The sequence below is a fragment of the Crotalus tigris genome, unplaced genomic scaffold, assembly GCF_016545835.1.
Source record: "Crotalus tigris isolate CLP2741 ecotype Arizona unplaced genomic scaffold, ASM1654583v1 scf7180000017633.3093840, whole genome shotgun sequence".
NCBI lineage: Eukaryota > Metazoa > Chordata > Lepidosauria > Squamata > Viperidae > Crotalus > Crotalus tigris.
In genome coordinates, this window is record NW_024096527.1 from 2,830,689 (window position 1) to 2,844,980 (window position 14,292).

Consider the following 14,292-nt stretch of genomic DNA (forward strand, 5'->3'; position numbering starts at 1 on the left):
AAATGCAATCACACGGTTATTACGCAATCAATCGTACGTCAAGGACTACCTGTGTGAGGGCTGTGGAGTAAAATTTAAATTGTTTGTTAATATTTTTTTCATTACTGTATCCTGGCTGTTTGGTTATATTTTATTATTATATTCTTTTCTTACCCTATTTTATTGTGTTTTATTTTATAATAATAATAATAATAGTAGTAAAGTTGGAAGGGACCTTGGAGATCATCTAGTCCAACCCCCTGCTCGGGCAGGAAACCCTACACCATTTCGGACAAATGGCTGTCCAGTCTCTTCTTAAAAACTTCCAGTGTTGGAGCATTTACTGCTTCTGGAGGCAGGCTGTTCCACTGATTAATTGTTCTCACTGTCAGGAAGTTTCTCCTTAGTTCTAGGTTGCTTCTCTCCTTGATTAGTTTCCACCCGTTGCTTCTTGTCCTGCCTTCAGGTGCTTTGGAAAATAGCTTAATTCCCTCTTCTTTATGGCAGCCCCTGAGATATTGGAATACTGCTATCATGTCCCCCCTTGTCCTTCTCTTCGTTAAACTAGACATACCCAATTCTAGCAACCGTTCCTTATATGTTTTAGCCTCCAGTCCCCTAATCATCTTTGTTGCTCTTCTCTGTACTCTTTCTAGAGTCTCAACATCTTTTTTACATCGTGGTGACCAAAACTGGATGCAGTATTCCAAGTGTGGCCTTACCAAGGCATTGAAGAGTGGTATTAATACTTCACGTGATCTTGATTCTATCCCTCTGTTAATGCAGCCTAGCACTGTGTTGGCCTTTTTGGCAGCTGCAGCACACTGCTGGCTCATATTTAGGTGATTGTCTACTAGGACTCCGAGGTCCCTCTCACAGTTACTACTATTGAGCATGGTGCCACCTATGCTGTACTTGTGCATTTGGTTTTTCTTGCCTAAATGTAGAACCTTGCTTTTTTCACCATTGAATTTCATTTGGTTAGTTAGTGCCCAGTGTTCAAGTCTGTCCAGATCCTTCTGTATCTGAAGCCTGTCTTCTGGAGTGTTGGCTATTCCTGCCAGCTTGGTGTCATCTGCAAATTTGATGAGTTCCCCATCTATCCCTTCATCCAAATCGTTGATGAAGATGTTGAAGAGTACTGGGCCCAGAACAGAGCCCTGGGGCACCCCACTACACACTTCCCTCCATATAGATGCAGTTCCATTGAGGACCACTCGCTGAGTACGGCCGGTCAGCCAGCTACGGATCCATCTGGTGGTGGTTCTGTCTACCCCACATTTTTCTATCTTGTCAAGTAGTAGGTTGTGATCTACTTTATCAAATGCCTTACTGAAGTCCAAGTAAATTATGTCCACAGCATTCCTCTGATCCACTAATTTTGTCACTTGGTCAAAGAATGCAATAAGATTTGTCTGGCATGATCTATTTTTGACAAACCCATGTTGGCTTTTAGTAATGACTTTGTTTGCCTCTAGGTGTTCGTTGATTCGTTGTTTGATTATCTTTTCCAGGATCTTCCCAGGTATTGAGGTCAGGCTGATAGGTCTGTAATTTCCTGGATCCATTTTTTTTCCTTTTTTGAGGATGGGAACTACATCAGCTCTTTTCCAGTCCTCTGGTAGTTCCCCTGTGTTCCAGGATCTTTGAAAAATATAGTTCAGTGGCTCCGATATCACATCTGCCAGTTCCTTGAGAACTCTGGGGTGTAATCCATCTGGTCCTGGCGATTTGAACTCATCTAGGCTGGACAGGTGCTCCCTAACCATTAATCAACTCCAATTTCTTGAAATAAAAAATGGCTGCTCTCCATTGCCCTCAGTGGAACATATGGCTAAATAAAATACATCAGGTTGTTCTCCTTAGAACAAAAGAGCTATGCTGGATGAAATGAGACATCCATCTCATGCTTCCTGGTTCTAAGAATGGTCAGCTAGGTGCTTTCCAAGATACACATTAAGTATCTCTTCTGATGCAAGAACTGTAAGTCTTGGGAGACTCCACTAGGATAGTAGCTAGGCCCTGATTGGATCTCCATTGTATTTATATTGTATTTATACTGTATTTAAACTCCATTTCAAAGTAGGTATATAATTATCTAACTAAAAATCAAAAACAGCAGCAGTACATTCAGGGCAAGTGCATCTGAGATTCCCTGTATCTAAGAATGTCTGCCTTAGTTCAGTGCAACACTTGCTTTGCAGCTGTCTTCCGCAGTACCCTTTTCAAACTTGGAAACTGTCCTATCTGTAAACAAATCACGAGCTTACAAGGACAGATTATTTATCTAGGGTCCGTAATCTCTGCTCTTCAGGCAGAAATTAGGTGTCCAGTTCAGCCCCTCTAGTAAGCCTCCGTGCTAACAGCCCCCTCTATCACAAAGATCCTGCAGGAGAAGGGCAGCGTGGACAACTGTGGGATCTAACAGGGTGAGAGCTGTGAACCATAAACGCAAACCTTTCACTGTGCCTCTGCACAACAGTTACAGTGCCCTTGCTGACCTAAAAAGGGATGTTAATGAGACAGGTAAAGGTATTTGTGAAGATAACTCAAATAAGCAGGGGATTGTGGTCCGAGATGAAGAACTAGATTTCGACAGGGAGAAGTGTGAATCAGGTATTACACATCAGTCATGCAAGAACAGAAAGGCATCCAAAAAGAGAAGCTACCTTCTGGTAGATGATTCAATTATAAAGGATGTAAATTTAGAAAAGGACACAGAGGCTTTGAAAGAGGTCAGGTGTCTTCCAGGTGCTACTGCCAGTAGGGATAAGAAGCATATTTCTAAAATAATCAAGAATGGCAGCAAGGACTGTGATGTGGAGGCTATCGTACATCTTGGCACTAACGATCTGTCCCAAAAAGATGTACTCTCTGTGCAGAACGATTTCCAGAGCTTGGGGAAAGAACTTAGCAGAATTGGCTGTAGGTTTACTTTCTCAGAGGTTTTACCAGTATATAAGGAGCAAAATGGAAAAGGCCAGCGCATAGCACAATTCAATATGTGGCTAAAGGAGTGGTGTAAAGGGGAAGGCTTTGGATATATTAGTCATGATGTCTGTAGCTGATCCAATGAAAAGATGTACAAAAGAGATAGTTTGCATCCATCAAAGAAAGGGACTGAGTTGTTGTTGTTGTTAATTGCGAAGTCGTGTCTGACCCAAAGCGACCCCATGGACAATGTTCCTCCAGGTCTTCCTGTCCTCTACCATCTTCTGGAGTCCATTTAAGTTCACACCTACTGCTTCAGTGACTCCATCCAGCCATCTCATTCTCTGTCGTCCCCTTCTTCTATTGCCCTCAATCTTTCCCAGCATTAGGCCCTTCTCCAGTGAGTCCTTCCTTCTCATTAGGTGGCCAAAGTATTTGAGTTTCAACTTCAGGATCTGGCCTTCTAAAGAGCAGTCGGGGTTGATCTCTTCTAGGACTGACCGGTTTGAACGCCTTGCAGTCCAAGGGACTCGCAGGAGTCTTCTCCAGCACCATAGTTCAAAGGCCTCAATTCTTTGGCGCTCAGCCTTTCTTATGGTCCAACTTTCACAGCCATACATTGCAACTGGGAAAACCATGGCCTGGACTATACGCACTTTTGTTGGCAGGGTGATGTCTCTGCTTTTTAGGATGCTGTCTAGATTTGCCATAGCTTTCCTCTCCAGGAGCAAGCGTCTTTTAATTTCTTGGCTGCAGTCCCCATCTGAGATGATCTTGGAGCTCAGAAAAATAAAATCTGTCACTACCTCCATTTCTTCCCCATCTATTTGCCAGGAATTGAGAGGGCCGGATGCCATGATTTTGGTTTTCTTAATGTTGAGTTTCAAGCCAACTTTTGCACTCTCCTTCTTCACCCGCATCAAGAGGCTCTTTACTTCCTCTTCACTTTCTGCCATTAGAGTGGTATCATCTGCATATCTTAGGTTGTTGATATTTCTCCCAGCAATCTTAATTCCAATTTTGTTTCATCTAGCCCTTCCTTTCTCATGATGTGCTCTGCATATAAGTTAAATAGGCAGGGCGACAGTATACAGCCTTGCCGGACTCCTTTTCCAATTTTGAACCCATCAGTGGTTCCGTGTCCAGTTCTCACTGTTGCTTCTTGACCTGCATATAGGTTTCTCACGAGACAAATAAGATGGTCTGGTATTCCCATCTCTTTAAGAACTTGCCACAATTTGTTGTGATCCACACAATCAAAGCCTTTAGCATAGTCAATGAAGCAGAAGTAGATGTTTTTCTGGAACTCCCTAGCTTTCTCCATGATCCAGCGTATGTTGGCAATTTGATCTCTAGTTCCTCTGCCTCTTCAAATCCTGCCTGTACTTCTGGTAGTTCTCGATCCACATACTGCTGGAGTCTAGCTTGTAGGATTTTAAGCATAACTTTACTAGCATGTGAAATGAGTGCAATGGTGCGATAGTTTGAACATTCTTTGGCATTGCCTTTCTTTGGAATTGGAATGTAAACTGACCTTTTCCAATCCTGTGGCCACTGTTGGGTTTTCCAAATTTGCTGGCAAATTGAGTGTAGCACTTTTACTGCATCGTCTTTTAAGATTTTGAATAGCTCAGCTGGAATACTGTCACCTCCACTAGCTTTGTTGTTGCTCAGATTTTCTAAGGCCCATTTCACTTCACATTCTAGGATGTCTGGTTCGAGGTCAGTGACCATCTCATTGTGGTTATCTGGGATGTTAAGCTCATTCTTGTATAGTTGTTCTGTGTAGTTTCGCCATCTCTTCTTAATCTCTTCTGCCTCTGTTAGGTCCCTGCCATTTTGGTCCTTTATCATGCCCTTCTTTGCATGAAACTTTCCCTTCATATCTCTAATTTTCTTGAAGAGATCTCTGGTCCTCCCTATTCTATTGTTTTCTTCTATTTCTTTGCACTGTTCATTTAAGAAAGCATTCTTATCTCTTCTAGCTATTCTCTGGAATTCTGCATTCAATTGGGTGTATCTTTCTCCTTTGCCTTTCACTTCCCTTCTTTCCTCAGCTATTTGCAAAGCTTCCTCAGATAGCCATTTTGCTTTCTTGCATTTCTTTTTCTTTGGGATGGTTTTAGTTGCTACCTCTTGTACAATGTTGCAAACTTCCATCCATAGTTCTTCAGGCACTCTGTCTATCAGATCTAATTCCTTAAATCTATTTGTCACCTCTACTGTATATTCATCCGGAATATGATTTAGTTCATACCTGAGTGGCCTAGTGCTTTTCCCTACTTTTTTCAATTTAAGCCTAAATTTTGCAACGAGAAGATCATGATCTGAGCCACAGTCAGCTCCTGGTCTTGTTTTTACTGACTGTATAGAGCTTCTCCATCTTTGGCTGCAGAGCACATAGTCAATCTGATTTCTATGTTGACCGTCTGGTGATGTCCATGTGTAGAGCCGTCTCTTGGGTTGTTGGAAAAGAGTGTTTGTTATGACCATCGTATTCTCTTGACAAAATTCTATCAGCCTGTGCCCTGCTTCATTTTGTACTCCAAGGCCAAACTTGCCTGTTATTCCAGTTATCTTTTGGCTTCCTACCTTAGCATTCCAATCCCCCATGATGATAAGGACATCATTTTTGGTGTTAATTCTATAAGGTGCTGTAGGGCTTCATAGAACTGGTCAATTTCATCCTCTTCAGCACCAGTGGTTGGGGCATAGATTTGGACTATTGTGATATTGAATGGTTTGCCTTGGATTCGAATTGAGATCATTCTGTCATTTTGGGGATTGTATCCCAGTATTGCTTTTCCTATTCTTTTATTGACTATGAAGGCTACTCCATTTCTTCTGAGGGATTCTTGCCCACAGTAGTATACCTGATGGTCATCTGAGTTAAATTCACCCATTCCTGTCCATTTTAGTTTGCTGATTCCTAAGATGTCGATGTTCAGTCTTGTCATCTCTTTTTTGACTATGTCTAGCTTGCCTTGATTCATGGATCTTACATTCCAGGTTCCTATGGAGAAAAAATCTTTACAGCATCGGACTTTCCTTTCACCACCAGATATATCCACAGCTGAGCGTCCTTTCGGCTTTGGCCCAGTCGCTTCATTCTTTCTGGCGCTACTAGTACTAGCCCTCTGCTCTTCCCCAGTAGCATATTGGACACCTTCCACCTGAGGGGCTCATCTTCCAGCGTCATATCTTTTTTCCTTTTAGTACTGTCCATGGGGTTTTCATGGCAAAGATACTGGAGTGGTTTGCCATTTCCTTCTCCAGTGGATCACATTTTGTCAGAACTCTCTGCTATGACCTGTCCATCTTGGGTGGCCCTGCACGGCATAGCTTATAGCTTCATTGAGTTACACAATCCCCTTCACCACGACAAGGCAGTAATCCATAAAGGGGAGACTGAGTTACTTGGCTATAAATTCACAGATTTTCTGGAGGAAAATTTAAACTAAACAGCAGGGACAGTGAGTTAATTGATACAAAACAACTCTGTCCCCGGCAATCTAAAAATTATAGGGCTATCAGTGCATGTAACATAGATGTGTCTGAGGACAAGAATACCAACCTTGCTGTCAAGCAAAATCAAGCCTCTAATAGCGAGTGCCACACAAAGTGCACTAACCAAATAGGTAGTAAGACAATAGGGGAACTCAGGCACCACACGGGTTATGTAGAAAGTAAACACAGGGCCAGTCATAAAGGACTCAAATGTCTATACAACAATGCACAGAGTATGAACAGCAAACAGGGTGAACTAGAAATTCAGGTTAATGAGGGCAGATATGATATTGTTGCCATTACGGAAACATGGTGGGATGAAACCACACATGGAACACACAACTAGAGGGATTTAAATTATTTAAAAGAAGCTGACCAAATAAAAGAGGAGGTGGAGTTGCTCTCTATATAAGAAATAACTACATCTCTACAGAAATAGAGCACAACAATGATAAAAAGTGTCTTCAATGCATTTGGGTCAATATAAAAGGGGGGGAAATGACATTGTCATAGGTGTGTACTACAGGCCACCCAACCAAACAGAGGAAATAAATGAACTTTTTGCTAGTCAGTTAACTAAGGTATGTAGGAAGCACATCACAATAGTAATGGGGGACTTTAACTACCCTGACATCAACTGGGAGACAAACTCTGCACCAAGTGGAAGATCAAACAGGTTCCTGGCAAACCTAGCAGACAACTTTGTCTCCCAAAAACTATAGAAGGGAACTAGGGGATTAGCCATTTTGGATCTAATTCTCACTAACAGAGATGAAATGATTGAAAGCGTTGAAGCCATAGGAACCCTGGAAGGAAGTGATCATGCAATATTGGAATTCAACATTATGGAAGCACAAGCAATAGAACACAGTCAAACTAGAGTCTTGGACTTCAAGAGAGCTAATTTCAATAAACTTAGGGAGGGCTTGGGAAGGATTCCATGGATGAGAATCCTCAAGGGGAAAACAACTCAAGAAGCTTGGGAAATTTTGAAAAATGAGATAATAAAAGCCCAGTCTAGCACAATACCAACAAAGAGGAAAAATAATAGCTCTCAAAAGAAACCAGCATGGCTGCATAAAGAACTCTCTGATAAATTGAAAGATAAAAAGGACAAGTTTAGAAATTGGAAACAGGGACACATAACTAAGTCAGAATATCAGCAAATAGCCTGAGCCTCCAAAGATGAAGTGAGGAAAGCCAAGGCTCAAAATGAACTAAGCCTTGCAAACAAAGTCAAAAATAACAAAAAAAGCTTCTTTCAACATGTAAAAAACAAGAAAAAAGTGAAGGAAATGATTGGTCCATTAGTGGGTGAAAGTGGCAAGAAGGTGACAAGCAACAGGGAGAAAGCAGAACTATTTAACTCGTCTTTTGCATCTGTCTTTACACAAAGGGAAAAAACAGACCAACCTATCAAAAATAGTGCCATAAAAAACAGAATAGAAACACAAGTTAAGATAGGCAAGAAAATGGTAAGTGAACACCTGTCCAGCCTAGACGAGTTCAAATTGCCAGGACCAAATGGATTACACCCCAAGGCTCTCAAGGAACTGGCAGATGTGATCTCAGAACCACTGAACTATATTTTTCAAAGATCCTGGAGCACAGGGGAACTACCAGAGGACTGGAAAAGAGCTGATGTAGTTCCCATCTACAAAAAAGGAAAAAAAAATGGACCCAGGAAATTACAGACCTATCAGCCTGACCTCAATACCTGGGAAGATTCTGGAAAAGATAATCAAACAACGAATCAGCGAACACCTATAGGCAAACAAAGTCATTACTAAAAGCCAACATGGGTTTGTCAAAAATAGATCATGCCAGACAAATCTTATTGCATTCTTTGACCAAGTGACAAAATTAGTGGATCAGAGGAAAGCTGCGGACATAATTTATTTGGATTTCAGTAAGGCATTTCATAAAGTAGATCACAACCTACTACTTGACAAGATAGAAAAATGTGGGGTAGACAGCACCACCACCAGATGGATCCGTAGCTGGGTGACTGGCTGTACTCAGTGTGTGGTCCTCAATGGAATCTACATGGAGGGAAGTGTATAGTGGGGTGCCCCAGGGCTCTGTTCTGGGCCCAGTGCTCTTCAACATCTTTATCAACGATTTGGATTAGGGGATAGATGGGGAACTCATCAAATTTGCAGACGACACCAAGCTGGCAAGAATAGCCAACACTCCAGAAGACAGGCTTAATATACAGAAGGATCTGGACAGACTTGAACACTGGGAGCTATCTAACAAAATGAAATTCAATGGTGAAAAAAGAAAGGTTCTACATTTAGGCAAGAAATTAAATGCACAGCTATAGTATAGGCCAGGGATAGGCAACCTTGGCTCTTTTATAACTCGTGGACTTCAATTCCCAGAATTCCTGAGCCAGCTATGTTGGCTCAGGAATTCTGGGAGTTGAAGTCCATGAGTCATAAAAGAGCCAAGGTTGCCTATCCCTGGTATAGGCAGTACCTTGCTCAATAATAGTAACTGTGAGAGGGACCTCGGAGTCCTAGTGGACAATCAACTAAATATGAGCCAGCAGTGTGCTGCAGCTGCCAAAAAGGCCAACATAGTGCTGGGCTGCATTAACAGAGGGATAGAATCAAGATTACGTGAAGTGTTAATACCACTTTACAATGCCTTGGTAAGGCCACATTTGGAATACTGCATCCAGTTTTGGTCACCACGATGTGAAAAAGATGTTGAGACTCTAGAAAGAGTACAGAGAAGAGCAACAAAGATGATTAGGGGACTGGAGGCTAAAGCGTATAAGGAACGGCTGCTAAAATTCGGTATGTCTAGTTTAACGAAGAGAAGGACAAGGGGGGACATGATAGCAGTGTTCCAATATCTCAGGGGCTGCCACAAGAAGAGGGTGTCAAGCTATTTTCCAAAGCGCCTGAAGGCAGGACAAGAAGCAACGGGTGGAAACTAATCAAGGAGAGAAGCAACCTAGAACTAAGGAGAAACTTCCTGACAGTTAGAACAATTAACCAGTGGAACAACCTGCCTCCAGAAGCGGTGAATGCTCCAACACTGGAGGTTTTTAACTGGACAGAGACTGGACAGCCATTTTTCTGAAATGGTATAGGGCAGCGGTTCTCAACCTGTGGGTCGCGACCCCATTTGGGGTCGAATGACCATTTCACGGGGGTCGCCAAACAACGCGATCCGCCATTTTTTTCTCAGCCGGCGCAGGGGCGCCGCACAGGGAGCAGCGCCGCACATGCGTGCCGCGCAGGGGCGACGCATGGGGCGCCGCCATGCATGCGCGCCACGCAGGGGGAGCTGCCGCACATGCGCGCCGCCTGCTCATGACCGGGGTCGCCGGTCTAAAAAGATTGAGAACCACTGGTACAGGGTTTCCTGCCTGAGCAGGGGGTTGGACTAGATGACCTCCAAGATCCCTTCCAACTTTACTATTATTATTAATGGGGTTGTTTCTAACTAAATGGGGGATAGTAGTGAAGTACATATTCCAAAGATATGTTCAGGTAGTCCTTGACTGACAACCATTCATTTAGCAACCGTTTGAATTTACAGCGATGCTAAAAAAAGTGACTTATGACCAGTTCTCACACTTACTACCATTGCTGCATTGCCATGATCACGGAACCTTGGCAACTGACACCGTATTTACCGTATTTTTCCATGTATAAGACACACCCTTGTATAAGACGTTCTGGCAGGCGATATTCTCTGCGCCGATCAGCTGTTCGGCGGAGCGCTGAACAGCTGAGCTGGCAAATCCGGAAGTTTGGCTGGCCAACGATCTTACCCCCTCACCCCTCCCGTTAGTGGCAAACCCACAGGGGCTTGACACCTGCACCGGGCAGCATGACAACTCACATAGGCATGCCCTGGGCTGCGGAGCTTACCACTGTTTTTCTGTGTATAAGATGCACCTGGTTTTTGAACAGGGTGTTGCAGGAAAAATCAGCATCTTATACACGGAAAAATATGGTATTTTATTTATCAAATTATGAAACTACCCATCTCTAAAGTTAATGGGGGACCCCAGTCAGATTCACTTAATGACTACATGATTGATTCACTTAACAATGCAGTGATTCATGTAACAAAAGGTTGTAAAATTGGGCACAACTCCCTTTATAACTCTCTTACTTAATAACCAAAACTTTGCCCCAGTTGGGGTTGTAAGTCAAAGAGTACTCATATGAGACGTTCAGTATAATCCAAGCTGAAGAAAAAATGCTCACCTGGTGTCTTTGTTTATAATTACAGTAGACATTACATTTAAACTTACTCATCAGTGAGCAAAGTCATTGACTCCCAAAGAATAATAGTTTCTCTATTATAAAAGAATAATAAATCTGTATTCCTATCTAATGGCCTTGCTGTCATACAATGATATGCGGGAATGGGGTGGGGATGTGGGGAGACATGCTGACTAGGAAGTAATCAGATAAAAGAGGGTGTAGCTCACTTTCTGGGCACAGAAAGAGACTCAGAAACCTCAAACTGTAAAAAGAGATGGCAGGAGATTTGTACTATAAATCTTGCAAGATTCTGTTAATAGAACTATTTCATTGGTTGTGTTTCCTGGCTGGTCTAAACTGGGAAGACTGACATTTGGCCAGGGCTGCTGGGAGTTGTAGTTCAACAATTTTGGGATGCCCAAAGTTTCTGCAACGCTTGAGAAAAAGCAGTTCCAAAACAATGAAATGATCACAAGTTTGGGACAAGACGGACAAACTTTCCTTCAGAAGAATACAAATAATCTTCCATGTACCATCACAACTGAGCCCAAAATTTCTGTTGCTGTGTGAGACATTTGTTAAATGCGTTTTGCCCTTTATACAACCTTTCTTGCCAAAATTGTTAAGTGAATCACTGCAGTTGTTAAGTTATTAACATGGTTGTTAAGTGAATCTGGGTCCCCACTGACTTTGCTTATCAGAGGGTCGCAAAAGATGATGACATGACCCTGGGATACTGCAACCGTCATAAATACATGCCAGCTGCCAAGCACCCGAATTTTGATCACATGACCATGGGGATGCTGCAAAGGTCATAAATGTGAAAAATGGTCCTAAATCACTTTTTCCAGTGCTGTTGTGATTTAGAATGGTCACTAAACGAACTGTTGTAAGTTGAGGACTACCTGTAATGGAATAAAGGTCAAGGTGTCTGGCATAATTACTTCATGTTCCAACCAAACAAAAGCTGACAACTCTTAAGCAACTGTTGTGTGAGTTGGAACGGGATAACTCGCCGTGGCCAACTCACCATGGCCAACGTGCCGCAGTCAACTCACCGCAGGACAATTTGCCACAGGACAGTTCAACAATTCAATTATTTAAAATAATTTAAAAAATGATTTTAATTTTTGTCCTTCCCATTTCATTTTGTCTCTCCTTTGGCATCCTTTCTTTAATGATTCTATTCTACTATTTCTTCAATACTCTTGTCTCGCAGTGAGTTGTCCTGTGACAAATTGGCCAGGGCAAGTTGTCCTAGACCAGTGGTTCTCAATCTTTTTAATGCCACGACCCCAACCGGTCGTAAGTCAAGGACTAAACCGGTCGTAAGTTGAGGACTAAACCAGTCATAAGTCGAGGACTTTCCCTGCCCGGGAGCGCCGCACATGCGTGGTGCCGCCCCCTGCACCGGCCGAGGCATAGGTGGCAAATGGCAGACACAGAGCAGGCTGACCACTGGCTGGGCCACCAGCTGGCCCAGCCCAAGGGAGGTAAGGCACCCACTGGAAAAGGGGAAAAAAATGGCGGACAGCCTTGCTTGGTGACCCCCGTGAAATGGTCGATCGACCCCAAATGGGGTCGCAACCCATAGGTTGAGAACCGCTGTCCTAGATCTAGTGTGAGTTGGATAACCAAATAAATCTATTAAATAAATAAATAAACAAACAAATAAATAAATAAGCAAGCAAGCAATCAAACAAGCAAACATGCTGTGTTCCAATTGAACTGAAAATGTTTCACATGTCCCATTTATACAGGAATGTAAAGCAAATCTGAGCCTCCTTTGGGGGGGGGGGAATAGTCCTAGAGATATAAAGGTAGATGATAAACATGTTCATACTGACAACCACTTACCATGCACCCCACAAGAATAACAAAATCATTTTATAAAGAATTCCAATATCATGCGGAGGGCTGAGTCCTAAATCTCCAAGGTTCTTATTTTCAACTTGGGGAATAGGATAACAAAGCCCAAGCTCCATTTTTCTAAAAGTCTTCCCAATAATTATTTGGATTTCTCTAAGAGGTGAGCAAAAAGGATGTGTGTGGGAGGGGGGTGGGTGGGAAGGAGATATATTGTTCTTGTTGGGGCATATTTAAAAGTGGTAAATGCTAATTGTGAGCTTATTGTGTAACAGCATCAAACAGCTCTGCCTGAACATTATCTGATCTAAATGGCCCCATCTTCTGGATTTCACTTGTGCAGCACAAATGTCTGTCCTAAGGGAGGGTCTGCACAGATGTTTTACTTGTATAAGCCTGAGCTTAACTCTATGGGGATTCTGACTCAGGGAGAATCCAGGGCCATGCAAAGGCCCTGCAGCTGCCTGTGTGCTATAACTGCAGGTGTCTGGAGTGCTCTGCCCCCAGTGTGATGTGGAGAGAGCTATCGACACATTGCTACCTTGCAAACATGTTGCAGGTACATGCCAGATAGTTTTTGTAAAAAATATATGTATTCAGACAGTCCTTGAGTTACGACCATAATTAAGATCAGAATTTCCATTGCTAAGTAAGTCATGGCCGCTTTTATGACCTTTTCGCCATGGCTATTAATCACTGCACTTGTTAAGTAATTCAGGTGACTGTTAAGCAAATTTGACTTCCTCCCCTTGACTTTGTTTGTCATAAGCCAGCTGGGAAGGTTGCAGATGGCAATCACATGACCCCAGGATGCTGCAAGCATCCTAAATACAGGCCAGTTTGACAAGTGCCAGAATATTGATCCTGTGACCATTGAAATGCTGCAACAGTCAGCTGTAAGTCATTTTTTTTCAGTGCCATTGTAACTTCAATCACTAAATGAATGCTTGCAAATAGAGGGCTACCTGTGTTGTAGAACTCCTGATCTGCTGAAAATCAGAAGATGAGAGGTTTTTAATAATTCCAGATTTTGGGGAAATAATAATAATAATGATGATGATGATGGAAGGGACCTTGGAGGTCATCTAGTCCAACCCCCTGTTCAGGCAGGAAACCCTATATCATTTCAGAGAAATGGCTGTCCAGTCTCTTCTTTAAAACGTCCAGTGTTGAAGCATTCACTGCTTCTGGAGGCAGGTTGTTTTACTGATTAATTGTTCTCTCAGGAAATTTCTCTTAGTTCTAGGTTGCTTCTCTGCTTGATTAGTTTCCATCCTTGCTTCTTGTCCTGCCTTCAGGGGCTTGGGAGAATAGCTTGACTCCCTCTTTTTGCCTCTAGGTGTTCGCTGATTGGTTGCTTGATTATCTTTTCCAGGATCTTCCCAGGTGTTAAGGTCAGGCTGATAGGTCTGTAGTTTCCTGGATCCATTTTTTCCCCTTTTTTAAAGATGGGAACTACATCAGTCTTTTCCAGTCCTCTGGTAGTTCCCCAGTGCTCCAGGATCTTTGAAAGATATATATAGTTCAGTGGTTCTGAAATCACATCTGCCAGTTCCTTCAGAACCTTGGGATGTAATCCATCTGATCCTGGTGATTTGAACTTATCTAGGGTGGACAGTTGCTCACTTACCACTTTCTTGCCTATCTTAACGTGTTTCTAATCTGTTTCTAATTTGTTTTTTACGTACTATTTTTGATAGGTTGGACTGTTTTTTCCCTTTGTGTAAATACGGATGCAAAAAAAATGAGTTGAGTAGTTCTGCTTTCTCCCTGTTGC